Source organism: Ornithorhynchus anatinus, chromosome 4 (assembly GCF_004115215.2).
Source record: "Ornithorhynchus anatinus isolate Pmale09 chromosome 4, mOrnAna1.pri.v4, whole genome shotgun sequence".
Taxonomy (NCBI): Eukaryota; Metazoa; Chordata; class Mammalia; order Monotremata; family Ornithorhynchidae; genus Ornithorhynchus; species Ornithorhynchus anatinus.
In genome coordinates, this window is record NC_041731.1 from 87,772,087 (window position 1) to 87,787,150 (window position 15,064).

A 15,064-nucleotide genomic window follows, 5' to 3' on the forward strand; every position below is an offset into this window, starting at 1 on the left:
CTCCCCACCCTGGTTCATACTTCACTTTGCTGCCCAGCTTATTTTTCTACATAACTGTTCAGGCCATGTTTCCCTACTCCTCAAGAACCTCTGGTGGTTGCCCATCCACCTTAGCATTAAGTGGAAATGCCTTACCATGCACTTGAAAGTACTCAATCTCCTTTCCCACTCCTACCTCACCTCACTACTTTACTACTACAACCCAGCCCACACACTTCACTCCTCTAATGCCAATTTACTCACTGTAACTTGATCTCTCTGTTCCAATTGACTAGCTGTATCTATCCCAGTGCTTAGTACAGTGCCTGGCACATAGTAAGCATTTAATACCATTTTTTAAAATAAGCATCCAGCACGTAGTAAATACCCTTCTCAGGGTCACATCTGGAGAGTTTTCACTACTCTATCAGTCTCGACTACAGGAGGGAGAGTCAAGCAGATGCCTACCCAATCCATTCCTAGCTTGGGCAGTGGCTAGCGAGTGGAAGGCAATCTGCTACAAGTCAAAACTCACCCATGCTGGGCACCAGTGGCCTGGGAGAGAGTCAAGGGCAAAGACTCAAGTTTACTGTGCAGAAGGCAGCAATTACTTCCGTATTTTTACCAAGAAAACTCTATGGATACACTGCAGTGTGGCTCAATGGAAAGACCCCGGGCTTGGGAGTCAAAGGTCATGGGTTCGAATTCCAGGTTTGCCACTTGTCAGTGACTGTGGGCAAGTCACTTAACTTCTCTGTGCCTCAGTTCCCTCATCTGTAATATGATGATTAAGACTGTGAGCCTCACGTGGGACAACCTAATTACCCTGTATCTACCCCAGCACTTAGAACAGTGCTCTGCACATAGTAAGTGCTTAACAAATACCAACATTATTATTACCAGAATGATTGCAGATGGAGAGCGGGGCATTCTGGGAGAGATGCGTCTGAGGCATCGCTATGGGTCAGAAATGACTCAGTGGCATAAGACAAGACATAGTAAAAACTTAACAAATGTCACAATTATTAAGGAATTTACAATCTTTGAAGCCATGATCTTTTCCAAACTCTGAACAGTTCCTCTGTGACTTCCTCCTCCCTTCATTCTCAAAGGTGAGGGGAGGTCACAGTCCCAAATTCATGTTAGTTTGGTAGCCCACAATCAAGCTGCTGATCCAGATGGAGAGACAGAAGCCATTTCTACCAATTGTCTTTTAAGTCCATCAGTGCAAGCTTTTGATGACTGAGCAGTTCTGTGAAAGCCCCAATCCAGCTGAGTAAATTACTCCCCAGTTAGGTGCTTGACAAGGCTCACAGCAGCAGGACTCCAGTCCCATTGCCGGACAGCACAGGGGCTCAGTTGGGAAATGTTCATGTGTTGAATCATGCAGAACAGAAGCCACAGAAGAAAACTACAAAGAGTTCAACTTGCTATAGCCACCACTTGAGAGATTAGTATTGTTGTGAATTCTACCTCTGCCATCAGAGTGAGCAGAGGGCTGTGAACAGCAGTGTGGCCTAATGTTAGAGTATGGGCTTGAGCATCAGAAGGACCTGGGTTCTAATCCCCACTCGGTTACTTATCTGTTGTGTGACAAGTGGCATAACTTTTCTGTGCCTCAGTTCCCTCCTCTGTAAAGTGGGGATTAAGACTTTGAGCTCCATGTGGGACAGGGACTCTGTCCAAACCGATTCGCTTGATTCCAAGTTGGTGACTGGCACATAGCAAGTACTTAATACCAGTTATTAGTATTATTATTACTATTATTGAGAGGCCAGACTCTGGATAAGGGAAAAAGAAAATGCCCTAGAAAGAGGAAAAGAAGACAGTTGGAACAAAACTGGGACCTGCCGGGGTCTGGGAACAAGAGACTCAGGTGCTAGTCCCAGCTTCATCACTTGCCTGCTGAGTGACCTAGGGCTTCTTAACTTAACTTCTTTGCCCCTCAGTTTCCTCATCTGTAAATTGGGGATAAAAATACCTTTTCTCCCTCTCAGACTGCGAGTTCTGTATTGGATAGGGACAGTTTCTTTTGTTGTTTCTTTTTCTTTAATGGTATTTGTTAAGCACTTCTTATGTGTCAGGCAGTGTACTAAATGCTGGGGTGGATAAAAGCTAATCAGGTTGGACACAGTCCATGTCCCACAAGGGCTCACAGCCTTATTCTCCATTTTACAGATGAGGTAACTGAGGCACAAAGAAGCTAACTGACTAGCCCAAGATCACACACAATAGACAAGTGGTGGAGCAGGAATTAAAACCCAGGTCTTTCTGACTCCATGCTCTATCCACTAGTCTTCTCCGATCTGATAATCTTGTACCTCAGAGTGAGTGCTTAATAAACACCATCATTATTATTATTTAAAAAACAACACAGAAAATAGTGGAAATTGGGAGGAAAAAAGGCAGAGACACAAACCGCATAGCAAAAGAAATTATTAAGGGATTAAATTTGCCTGGACATGAATTCTAAATCATGTGTTGAATCATGCAGAACAGAAGCCACAGAAGAAAACTACAAAGAGTTCAACTTGCTATAGCCACCACTTGAGAGATTAGTATTGTAGTGAATTCTACCTCTGCCATCAGAGTGAGCAGAGGGCTGTGAACAGCAGTGTGGCCTAATGTTAGAGTATAGGCTTGAGCATCAGAAGGACCTGGGTTCTAATCCCCGCTTGGTTACTTATCTGTTGTGTGACAAGTGGCATAACTTTTCTGTGCCTCAGTTCCCTCCTCTGTAAAGTGGGGAAGTTTTGTAACTTCTTCTGGTTCATGGATGTAGAAAGAGGAGCTCTTTCTAGTATGGGGGCATCTGACATGAAAATGAAAGTCTGTTCTCATAAGCCCATGGGCCAGCAGCTTTACTAGAAATATTCAGAGCTGTGGGAGCCCTGGAAGAACTCCTCTATTCTTTCTAATAGCAATAATAATAGTATTTGTCAAGTGTTTACTATGTGCCAAGTACCTTAAAAAGCACCAAGATTGCTCACGTCTGCATTTTCTCAGCTTCACTTAGAGAAACTCCCACATAGACAGTGGCAGCAAGAAATAGAGAAAGTGTATATTTGTGAATGTGTGTGTGTTGGGTGGGGCAAAGGGGCATATGCACTCAGTGCCCGCAGTGTTGCCTGTGACCCTAAAAAAAAGCTATATGGAGAGGGAATCAGGGTAGAGAAATATACAACCAGAAGGGGATCTACATAGAGAGAAAGATGAGAGAGAGAGAGAGACAGAGACAGAGAGAAAGAGATGGGTTCAAATAGAACAAGAAAGTACAAGGAAAATCAGAGGATATGATCAAACAGCAGATGTAGACTTGATCCAGAGAGGTAGGAGGTCAGAGGATAACAATGAGTGAAGAGACATGGGACAGGCAAGGAAAAGTAAAGAAAGGAGTATGGGAGTGGAACAGCAGATGTAGACTTGATCCAGAGAGGTAGGAGGTCAGAGGATAACAATGAGTGAAGAGACATGGGACAGGCAAGGAAAAGTAAAGAAAGGAGTATGGGAGTGGGAACCTGAAGTGACAGAGTGCTTCAAGAAGGTCAATGTCTCCATCCTTGACTTTCAGCTATCTTTCTTTCTGACACTGGAGGGGTTGGAGAAAGGTGAAACAAGTGCTCAGGGTCACTGATGCCTTGGTAAGGGTCAATTGCTGTAGCAAATTTGATGGCCCACAAGCTTCCATCTTTGATCTGAAGAGTCAATCCGGCAGTGGTATTTAGCGGATGTCCACTCTGTGCAGAACTCATGCTGAGTGTTCTAGGGTTTTTAAGAGAGAAAATATGGCATGTTCTCTGCTTACATGCTGAAAGATCTCCAACACACCTTTTATGCTGGAGTACATCCTCAGCACAACACAACCTATGGAAAATTTAGCATTTCTTCATGGCCAGAAAAGGTGTTTGGAAGTCAATAAAGCCTTCTGAGAGTGACATTTTGGTCTGCCAATCAAGACTTGTTAGGATGCTCATTGTAGGTAGGGAACAAACCTACTAACTCAGCTATATTGTACTCTCCCAAGCACTTAGTACAGTGCTCTGATCACAGTAAGCATTTATTAAATATGATTTATTGATTGATTGGATGGAAATCTTAACGGGCCTTTGGTCTTAACATTTTCAAATCTCCTAGCAATTTAAGGCTGTGGGGTTCCAGGGTGGAAGAGCCTGGTAATAACAACAAAAATTATGGTGACATTTGTCAAGTGCTTACTATGTGCCCAAACTGTCAGACACAGTCCCTGTCCTTCATGGGGCTCACAGTCTAAGAAGAAGGGAGACAATTCTTAAATCTCCATTTTTCAATAAGGAATCAGCCATAGAGAAGTTAAATGATTTGCCCAAGCTTACACAGCAGGCAAGTAACAGAGCTGGGATTAGAACCCAAGTGTCCTTACTCCCAGGCCCATGCTCTTTCCACTAGGTCACATATGCCATTTCCTTGTAGAGTACTGTGCATCTCTGCTTTGATAACCCTGCTATGAGCATATTTCATCACTGAGTGATTCGTACAATGGGAAGAAAATTTTACTCTCTAGAGAGCATCCCTGAGGGAAGTGAAACCCCAGATAAAGGTCCCCAAGAGTTAGGGACCCAGAGCATCTGCTCCTTCTTCCCACTGGCTAGAGTAAACCTCTCACAATTTCACAATTGGAAGTCCTTCCTAGGATGAGGATCAAACTAAATTTAGCTCCTTTTGGCTGGGTAGTTTCCTGAAGCAATGTGACCTGGTGGGTAGACCAAGGGCCTGGGAGTCAGAAGTGCTTTGCCACTTTTCTGCTGTGTGACCTTGGGCAAGTAACTTAACTTCTCTGTGCCTCAGTTACCTCAAGTGATTTAACTTCTCTGTGACTCAGTAAACTCATCTGTAAAATGGGGATTAAAACTGTGAGCCCCATATAGGACAAGGTCTGTCCCAATTACCTTGTATCTACCCCAACACTAATTACAGTGCCTGGCACATAGTAAACACCTAAATATCACAGTTGTTGTCATTACCCAATTGCAGTGAATGGCCTTCCCAACATAGCATGAGATTAAAATAGAGAGGGATATGGCTTCTTAACTCCATTTTAAAGACTGTCATTCTAGGATGCTGCCGGAACATAAATTCTCTTATAAAGTTATCTGTGGCTTAAATTTCATTCTGCAGCTATGGGGAGTGGCAGGATCATCCTGACCCAGTAACTGAGGGGCAAGAGTCTATATCCCCAGTTCTGGTTGTTGCTGATCTTCTCTCAGGCTTGCAGAAACTGACCAAGATGTGCTCACCTGATCATTAGGGTCCAAGCTGGTTACTTCCATAAACAAGGAGTGAGTTAATGGCAAAAACCACCACTAGTCTGGAAAATGAGCATGATCACCCAGACAACAGTCAGGAAAAAGAAGGTAAACTTTGTCCATATCTGCCTTGGCTAGTTTTATCACCAAATACATTCATTCATTCAAGTCAGTCATATTTATTGAGTGCTTACTGTGTGCAGAACACTGTTAAGCACTTAGGAAAATACAATACAGTAATAAACAGGCACATTCACTGCCACAGTGAGCTTACAGTCTAGAGGTGGGGATACAGACCTTAATATAAATACAGATATGTACATAAGTGCTGTGGGGCAGGAGGTGGGGAGGAACAAAGGGAGCAAGTCAGGATGATGCAGAAAAGAGTGGAAGAGACAAGTGGGGGGGTTAGTCAGGGAAGTCCTCTTGGTTGAGATGTGCCTTCATTAAGGCTTTGAAAGTGGGCAGCATAATTGTCTGTCAGATTTGAGGAGGGAGGGCATTCCAGGCCAGAGGCAGAATGTGGGAGAGTGGTCCGTGCAGAGATAGACAAGATCGAGGCACAGTGAGAATGTTAGCATTTGAGGAGTGTGCAGGGTGGGTTGTAGTGGGAGAGTTGTGAGGTGAAATAGGAGGGGAAAAGGTGATTGAGTACTTTTAAGCCAATAGTGAGACAATTTTCTTTGATGGGAAGGTGGATGGGCAACTAGAGGAGTTTTTTGAGGAGTGGGGTGACTTGTCCTGAACATTTTTGTAGAAAAATGATCTGGGCAGTATAACCAAGTAGTTACTGGAGTGGGAAGAGGTAAAAGATGGGGAGGTCAGTAAGGAGGCTGATGCAGTAATCCAGGTGGACTGGGATGAGTGCTTGTATTAACATAGTAGCAGTTCGGATGGTGAGGAAAGGGTGAATTTTAGCGATGTTGTGAAGGTGGGACCGACAAGATTTAGTGATGGATTGCATATGTGGGTTGAATGACAGAGAGGAGTCAAGGATAACACCAAGGTTAAGGTCATGTGAAACAAGAAGGATGGTGGTGCCATTTACAGTGATAAGACAGCCATGAATCTGTGACAGGTAACTAGATTGTCTACACTGCAACTGGCCAAAAGGACTGAAGCACAACCACCCATGACATTGCATCAAGCTAAGAGAATGTATTGGAACGCCCTCCCTCCTCACCTCCGCCAAACTGATTCTCTTCCCCTCTTCAAAACCCTACTTAAAACTCACCTCCTCCAAGAGGCCTTCCCAGACTGAGCTCCTCTTCTCCCTCTACTCCCTCTGCCACCCCCCCTTTACCTCTCCGCAGCTAAACCCTCTTTTTCCCCTTTTCTCTCTGCTCCTCCACCTCTCCCTTCCCATCCCCACAGCACTGTACTCGTCCGCTCAACTGTATATATTTCCATTACCCTATTTATTTTGTTAATGAATTGTACATCGCCTTGATTCTATTTAGTTGCCATTGTTTTTACGAGATGTTCTTCCCCTTGACTCTATTTATTGCCATTGCTCTAGTCTGTCTGTCTCCCCCGATTAGACTGTAAGCCCGTCAAACGGCAAGGACTGTCTCTATCTGTTGCCAACTTGTTCATCCCAAGCGCTTAGTACAGTGTTCTGCACATAGTAAGCGCTCAATAAATACTATTGAATGAATGAAAGAAAGGAATATAAATGATGATATGATTGTAGAGGGAAAAAAAAGCCTAGGACTTTCAGAAACAGGAAGTAGAAAAAGCATGTATAGGAGGCAATATTTGTTGCCCTAATGACTACTTAACTATAATGCATATTTTTAAAACTTCAAAAAGGGATTGGAACTCTGTGTAGTCAAAACAAAGAAATAAGACTAAATTACATAGAATTAGTTGCATCTTGGTTTTCCAGTGACGTTGCAAACCACTAGAAAGAACTGCTATCTATTTAAGATGGAAGAATGTTCTTCCACTTTTCTAGGGTGGTTAGGTCAATCACTGTCATCAACATTAACAACTTGCCAAGTCCTTCTCCTTTTATTCCTAACTAGCTTTGAAGCCAACAAATACACACACACACACACACTCACACACCCATGCCAATATAATCATAAAAATCAAGTAGTCACACAATGTCGATTTTATTGTGCCAATCAGCAAAGACTTATAAGATAGAAGCTACAGTTTATAAGAAATAAAGCTCTAGATCAATCAATGTAAGCTAAAATATAAACTCCAGAATGACTCTGTGGTTCCTTGGGTCGTTGTCATCAGATACATCAAGTGTTGTTCTCTGATGGGAGGCAAGAGATTGTGAACAATTCAAGGGATTAAAATATCTTTTGAAGATGCACAGATTTAACCCATCTACAAAAGATGAATTTATCCTTTGTTTCTCTGCTTTAGTTTATTTTTCCAATCTGTTCTGTTGACCATTGTTTACATGATGTTGTTTTTAAAATCCAGAAATATAAACTGCTTTCATTAGCTATTAAATACATAGGAAATACAGCAACAGACAGAAAACATGAAGAAATACAAACCATAAATAAGAACAGTTAATGTATTAAAGCTGGATTCCCAAAATGCTAAAGGAAATACTTTCTGGATTTTTATACTTCTTGGGCAAATTCTAAAGGTTTATTACCCCAGATCTAAATTATTCCAGTTCTTCAAGAACATAAATTTCCCTGAAAAATCACTTTCCCACGAGTAGTAAATCGACCACAAGTTAAAAAAAGAGATTCAAACCTCATGACTCTACTCCGATCTTGAATTTATTCTATTTGAATCTGTCTCATGTTAGTCTGCTGCATCCCATTGCCGGGATAGGTCATAATTGTTCATCTGAAACTGATTTCTCTGAATTTTGTTCTACTTGAAGGGGAGAGGTTCTGCTTGCTTAGCCTTTTATACTAGCACATTCTATTAAACCTCTCCCGCTTTGTGATCTGGCTCTGATCCCTACATGGGGCCTCTACATTTTCCAACAAGCTGAGAGAAAAGCAAAACTCTGCCCTATTTGTTAATGATTCCAAAAGAGAGTCATGAAAAGTAAATGCTACTAGCACTCAGGGCTTAGGCAGGTTTATCACTCCATATCCCCTAGGGACCCCACTATTTCATAAATACTATGTGGACAATGAAACAACACCCCAAACTTGGCTTTATCTTATGTATAACACAAAAAGTTGTTCAGGGAGGAGTTCTAATGATGCCAGCTTTATCAGTCTCAGTCAGGAATTTTATAGTCACTGAAATTAGAATTCATGTTATGGATTTCCTCCAAAATGCAGAAACGTTCATGAAGCGACAAAGAATGCAGATAGTTTACAACACGAAAATCATAGAAATTCCCAGTGCCATAACATCTCCAGCAGGAAATGTGATTATTGTTTTCCTTCTCTAGAGAATACATATTTATAGGAAAATATTAAGAATCTCTTTTAGGAGCCTAGTAGTACCTTTTAAAACAGCATCAAAGGCTCTTCATCAGCTCTAATGAAACACAGCACTTAAAGGAAAATTCAGGTATCATCTACTCTCCAAAAAAAAAAATTCCAGTTTGGATATCAAGTTTATAATCTCCCATTGTCACGATTTAACACTATTTTACCTGCTGAAAATTCTGCTGCAAAACAAAAGTCACAATCAGAATCTGCCTTGATGGAATAAAGAATTAGAAAAAATGTGCTGTAGTTTATCACCCAGATTTTTATTCAACATTTATTAAAATACATTTATTAAAATCTTCCAGAGTCCCCACACATTTATTCCATCCAACCATCAGGCATGACAGTCTTATTGAAGTGTTTGATTATCTTGCAATGGCATTTTGCTATATATCCACAAATCAAGCCCAGTCACAGCCATCCTATATTTATGAGGATCAAAGGAAGGTATAGACCTAGAAATCCTTCCCAGGACTCTATTATAAAGTTGTATAAACCCCAGAGGAGAAGCAGTGTGGTCTAGTGAAAAGAGTATGGGCCTGGGTGTCAGAGGACCCAGCTCTAATCCCAGCTCGGCTAATTGCTTACTGTGTGACCATGGGCAAGGCACTTAACTTCTCTGTGCCTCAGCTTCCTCAACTGTAAAATGTAAAACTGTAAACTGTTCTCCATCCTACCTCAGACTGTGAGCCCCATGTGGGACAGGGATTCTGTCCAACCTAATTGACTTGTCCCTACTCCAGCTCTTAGAACAGTGTTTGACATATAGTAAGTGCTTAACAAGTACCATAGAACAAACAAACAAACAAAAGCCATTACTGGGTTGGACCCACAGACGGGCAAAAGAAACAAATAGGATTTAATTTGGAACGTAGGATAAAACAACACAGTATAGCAAGGATGAGGTTCTCAAGGTAATTATCTACAGCTGGCATTCTGGAGCCAGGCCTGAGCTGCTGGAAAGATCCCTGAAAACCTGAGTTAAGGCTGAAATTATTCACCAGTGACACCTAAAATCAAGTTTACTCACAATAACCTCTTCTTCATTTCAGCTGAAATTTAGAGAAAGAGGAATAACTTACAACATTCAGTGCATCAAGCTTTAGATCTCTCAGGACCTCTTTGTTATTCCCAGTTCCCACAAAAAAGAAATATAAGTAGTTTCCCTCTCCCTGCATCAAATCTTCACTCTTCTCCTGGGGGTTAGGGGTGGAGCTTTTCATTCTACTGGCCCAAGAACCACTTCCTCCTCAGATTGTTCCGCACACCTTGAGTGGGAGAGTGGCATTGGTGCAGGGAGTGTGGGGGGGAGAGGACTATACCAATCTGGTAGCCACCTGTGGCTAATGGGCAGGGGTGCGTAAAGGTTAGTAATGAGTCATGAATATTTGGATAATCAATTAATGGTATTTATTGTGTACAGAGTTATGTGTCCAAGTATACTTGGGAGAGTACAATGCAACAGAGTTGGTAGACACGTTCCCTGCCCACAACAGGAAGCAGCATGGCCTAGTGGCAAAAGCACGGGCTTGGGAGTCAGAGGTCATGGGTTCTGATTCTGGTTTCACCACTTGTCTGCTATGTGACCTTGGGCTAGTCATTTAACTTCTCTGTACCTCAGTTACCTCATCTGTAAAATGGGGATTGAGAATGTGAGCCCTACGTGGGACAATCTGATTACCTTGTATTTACCCCAGCACTTAGAACTTGGCACATAGTAAGTGCTTAACAAATACCATAATTATTATTATTATTATAATTAACAAGCTTACAGTGTAGAGGACAATGAGGGTCAAGATGAGATTGTCTTGTCTTTGGAACTATGCCCAGTCTTTATGCAGTCTGAAGAGAAACTCTTTATCAAGGAAAAAAAAGGGATTGATCAGATGGGTTGCCAAAGAAGCAGCCAGAGTTCAGACTACATTTGGGACATATTCGCTCTTTATGGGCAGGGAACATGTCTACCAACTAGGTTATATTGTACTCTCCCAAGCACTTAGTACAGTGCTCAGCAAGCAAGCAGCATGCAACAAATATAATTGATTGATGAAAAAACAAAGGACATGATCAGTTTTCAATTTGTGATGCTTGGACTGTAAGTTTTTCATGCATAAATGGTTTTTGGCAAATACATATCCCCACTAGACTGTAAACTCATTATGGGCAAGGAATGTGTTTGCCACTTCTTTTGAATTGTACTATCCCAAATGCTTAGTACAGTGCCCTGCTTAGAGTAAGTGCTCAATCAATCTCATTCATTGATAACCAATAGATTAAATCAGTTAATTAATTTTGTTATAATGTACATACCATGGAAAGTCTCTGAAAAACTACACTGCTTCCTAGGAAATATCATCATTTGCTTTTCCTCAAATAATGAGCAATATCGATCTCCAGCTGTGAGATATAGAGAGAGGTGTGAAGGAAGTGTGCACAAGTTTTTCAGGAATAATCCTTTGAATGTACTAGCTCTTCTGACTCCCACTATATTCAGGAGTAAAGTTCATCCTTAGTGGTGCCAACTTTGAACATAAAGGACTACAACAAATATGATAATTATTGTGGAATTTGTTAAGCACTTACTATGTGCTGAGCACTGTTCTTAGCACTGGGATAGTTACAAGATCATCAGACCCCACATAGTAAGAGGGAGAATAAGTACTGAACCCCCATTTTGCAGAGAAAGTAACTGAGATACAGAGAAGTTAAGTGACTTTTCCAAAGTCACACAGAGGATAAGTGGCAGAGTCAGAGTAAGAGCCCAGGTCCTCTGACTCCCAGGGCTGCTCTTTCCACTAGGCCACGATGCTTTTCCAAGACACCTGCTGACCCAAATATAGTTAAAGAACATAGATTATAAACTCCTCAAGGACAGGGTACATACTTGTACTTCTAATAAGTGATCCTTAGTCCAGTGCAGTGCTCTGTCCCCAGAATGTGGTCAATAAACTATGAGGCTGCTGATTAGGTAACATTTCGGGCCCACCTTCACAATATAGCTACAATCCACCCTTTCCTCTCCATCCAAACTGCTACCACTTATTACAATCACTCTATCCCATCTGCATCAGCCTGCTTGTTGACCTCCCAGCCTCCTGTCTCTTCCCACTCCTATCCATACTTCACTCTGCTGCCCATATCATTTTTCTATAATTATTATTTTTCTACACAAATGTTCAGGACATGTCACCCTGCTCCTCAAAAAACTCCAGTAGTTGTCCATCCACCTCCACATCAAACAAAAACTCCTCCTGATTGGCTTTAAAGCACTTCTCCACCTTGCCCCCTCCTACTTCACCTCACTTCTCTCCTTCTACAACCCATCCCCCACACTTTGCTCTTCTAGTGCTAACCTTCTCACTGTGGCTTGACCTCACCTATCTCACCACTGACCTCTAGCCCACAACCTGCCTCTGGCTGGAATGCTCTCCCTCCTCAAATCTGACAGACAATTACTCTCTCCAAGAGGCCTCACCAGACTAAGCCCCCCTTTCCTCATCTCCCATTTCCTTCCGTGTCACTCTGACTTGCTCTCTTTGCTGTTCCTCCTTCCCTGCCCCACAGCACTTATGTATATCTCTGTAATTTTATTTATTTGTATGGTCTGTCCCACTCTAGACTGTAAGCTCCTTGTTGTAGTGCACTCTCCGAAGCCCTTAGTACATTTCTTTGCACACAGTAAGCACTCAATAAATACGATTGAGTGAATGTATGAATGAATGAATGAATGAACTCCATATATACATCATGTCCCTGAGAATGTATCCATACTCTGGCTGGCATTTTATTTAAGCTTGATCTGAGTACCCACTATGAGCCTGGGAGTCAGAGGACCTGGGTTCTAATTCTGGCTCTGCCATTTGTCTGCTGTGTGAACTTGGTCAAGCCACTTACCTTTTCTGTGCCTCGGTTTCCTCATCTGGAAAAAGACAAATCATTACCTATTCTCCCTCCTATCATGTGGGGTCTGATGATCTTGTATATGTAAAATGGGGATGAAGATGAGAGCCCTCAGGTTGGACAGGGATTGGGTCCAACCTGATCATCTTGTATCTACTCCAGTGCTTAGTATGGTGTCTGGCACATAGCAACACTTAACAAATATCATTAAAAAAACTAAATGGAGATTAGAGGGACAACAAAACTCTTCAGTCCATATATCATAGCAGCAATCTCTGCACTACCTATGCATTAGACCCTGTGGGAATCATGTAGTGAATGTTATAACAGGAACTGTTGGAGAAAATTTCCCTTTCACCAAAATAACCAATACCATCCAATCTGGATTCTTTGCACAGATGTATTTAATTTTTTATTAAGAGAAGGTAACAAGCCTCCTTCCTTTTCTAATGAAGAGTTGACTATGAAAGAAGAGCTGGGCTTTGGGTTAAATAAATCTTATTTCATTAAAGAAATGGCTGCCTCTGGACCCTTTCCAATGGGCCCCCTTCTTTAGACATCTTCAGCTTTTATTGGAGAGTCCCAAATGACAAAGAAACAGGACTAGTATCAGCTGCCGCTTCTCTCACCTTCATTTCCACCACTTCCACAAGCAGGGTGTCAGGGAGGGCACAGACCATGCCCACATGAATAAAGGAAGTACTCAGGCTTTGGGGCCAACTCAGAACAAGTCAGTCATTTTTATTGAGTGCTTACTGTGTGCAGAGCACTGTACTACACACTTGGAAAGCACTTATAAGAATTATATTATCTAGACTGCAAGCTCCTTATGGGTTGGGGATAAGCACTTAGTACTCTGCTCCGCACACATTGGGTGCTCAATAAATATGATCAAATGATTGATTGATTGATTGACATTTATCGAGTGCTTACTGTGTGCAGACCACTCTACTAAACTCTTGGAAAGTACAATTCAGCAGTAGAGACAATCCCTGCCCACACCGGGCTTACAGTCTAGAAGGGGTGAGACAGACATCAAAACAGGTAAACAGGCATCAATATAAATAAATAGAATTGTAGATATATACACATCAAAACAAGTTAACAGGAATCAATATAAATAGAATTATAGAAACATACATTTATACACAAGTACCGTGGGTCAGGGAGAGGGGGTAGAGCAAAGGGAGTGAGTCGGGGTAACACATAGGGAGGGGGAGCTGAGGAAAAAGGGGGCTTAGTCTGGGAAGGCTTCTTGGAGGAGGTGAGCCCTCAGTAGGGCTTTGAAGGGGGGAAGTGTGATTGTTAGGAGGATTTGAGGAGGGAGGACGTTCCAGGCCAGGGGTAAGACTTGGGCCAGGGGGTGATGGCAGGACAGGCAAGAACAAGGTACAGTGAGAAGGTTAGCTCCAGAGAAGCGGAGTGTGCAGGCTGGGATGTAGAAATAGAGAAGGGAGGTGAGGTGAGAAGGGGCAAGGTGATGGAGAGCTTTGAACCTAATAGTGAGGAGTTTTTGTTTGATACTGATAATGATAGGCAACGACTGGAGATTTTTGAGGAGCAGGGTGACAAGCTCAGAATGTTTCTCTAGAAAGATAATCCAGGCAATAGAGTGAAGTATGTACTGAAGTGGGTAGAGACAGGAGATAATCCTTCATTATGTCAATCCAGCCAGGGGTAGTTTAAGGGCCGAAATTCCCCCACGGACAGGAAATTAAACTCCTCATGCTCCCCCACCATGATCCAAGTCTGGAAGCATCCCCACATCCGCTGGTTTCCCTGGGGTCACTGAATCTTTAAAAAGCTTTACAGTCTTCAGGACTGCGTCCAACATATTAGCAACTACCCCAGCACTTAGAATGGTGTTTGACACATAGTAAATGCTGAAACAAATACCATAAAATTAAAAAACTGATATGAAAATGAATGATGAAGTTTGTGAGAAATCAGAGCCATCTCAAATATCAGAATGTCTATTAGAATCTCGACAAAAATCTAGTTATGAGGCAATTTAGGGTTAACTATGAACAGTGGGCATGGCGTAGGCAGATTTTGTTTTTGTGAACTCTGGACTGAGTTGTATGTAGACAAGGAAGAGAAACTAAAAGCTATTCTGCAGGTGGTCAAATGAAGTTAGCTGAAGCAGAACAATACAAGATCCAGCAAATATTTTCGGCTGTAGCAGTATGTCTGATGATGATTACTTATCTAATGGAGCTATCGGGTGTATGTTTATTCTCTTTATTTGGTGTGGTGGACCACTGGTAAAAATTCCACCAGGTGGTGGCCAGAGAGTGGAATGAAAGTCTCCAGGAGCCAAAGAAGAGGACTGTTCCCCCCTTCCCCAGTCATTTATGGAGCCCCTCTCCCTCTTCCTTTGGCACCAGCTCCCCTTTGGGTTCAATGGTCTGTGAAGTCTTTGGCTTCCCAAAGTACTCTACACACCAAAAAAGCTAGAGAACCACTATTTAGTTT

The 15,064-nt window shown here is 42.2% G+C and overlaps 1 non-coding gene across 1 annotated transcript; it reads left to right on the forward strand.

The window, feature by feature from the left end:
• The first annotated feature begins 366 nt into the window (after positions 1-366).
• Positions 367-504, forward strand: LOC114811675. The gene has a single exon (XR_003759371.1). It is a non-coding gene; the product is annotated as a small nucleolar RNA SNORA7 (small nucleolar RNA).
• The last annotated feature ends 14,560 nt before the right edge of the window (positions 505-15,064 follow it).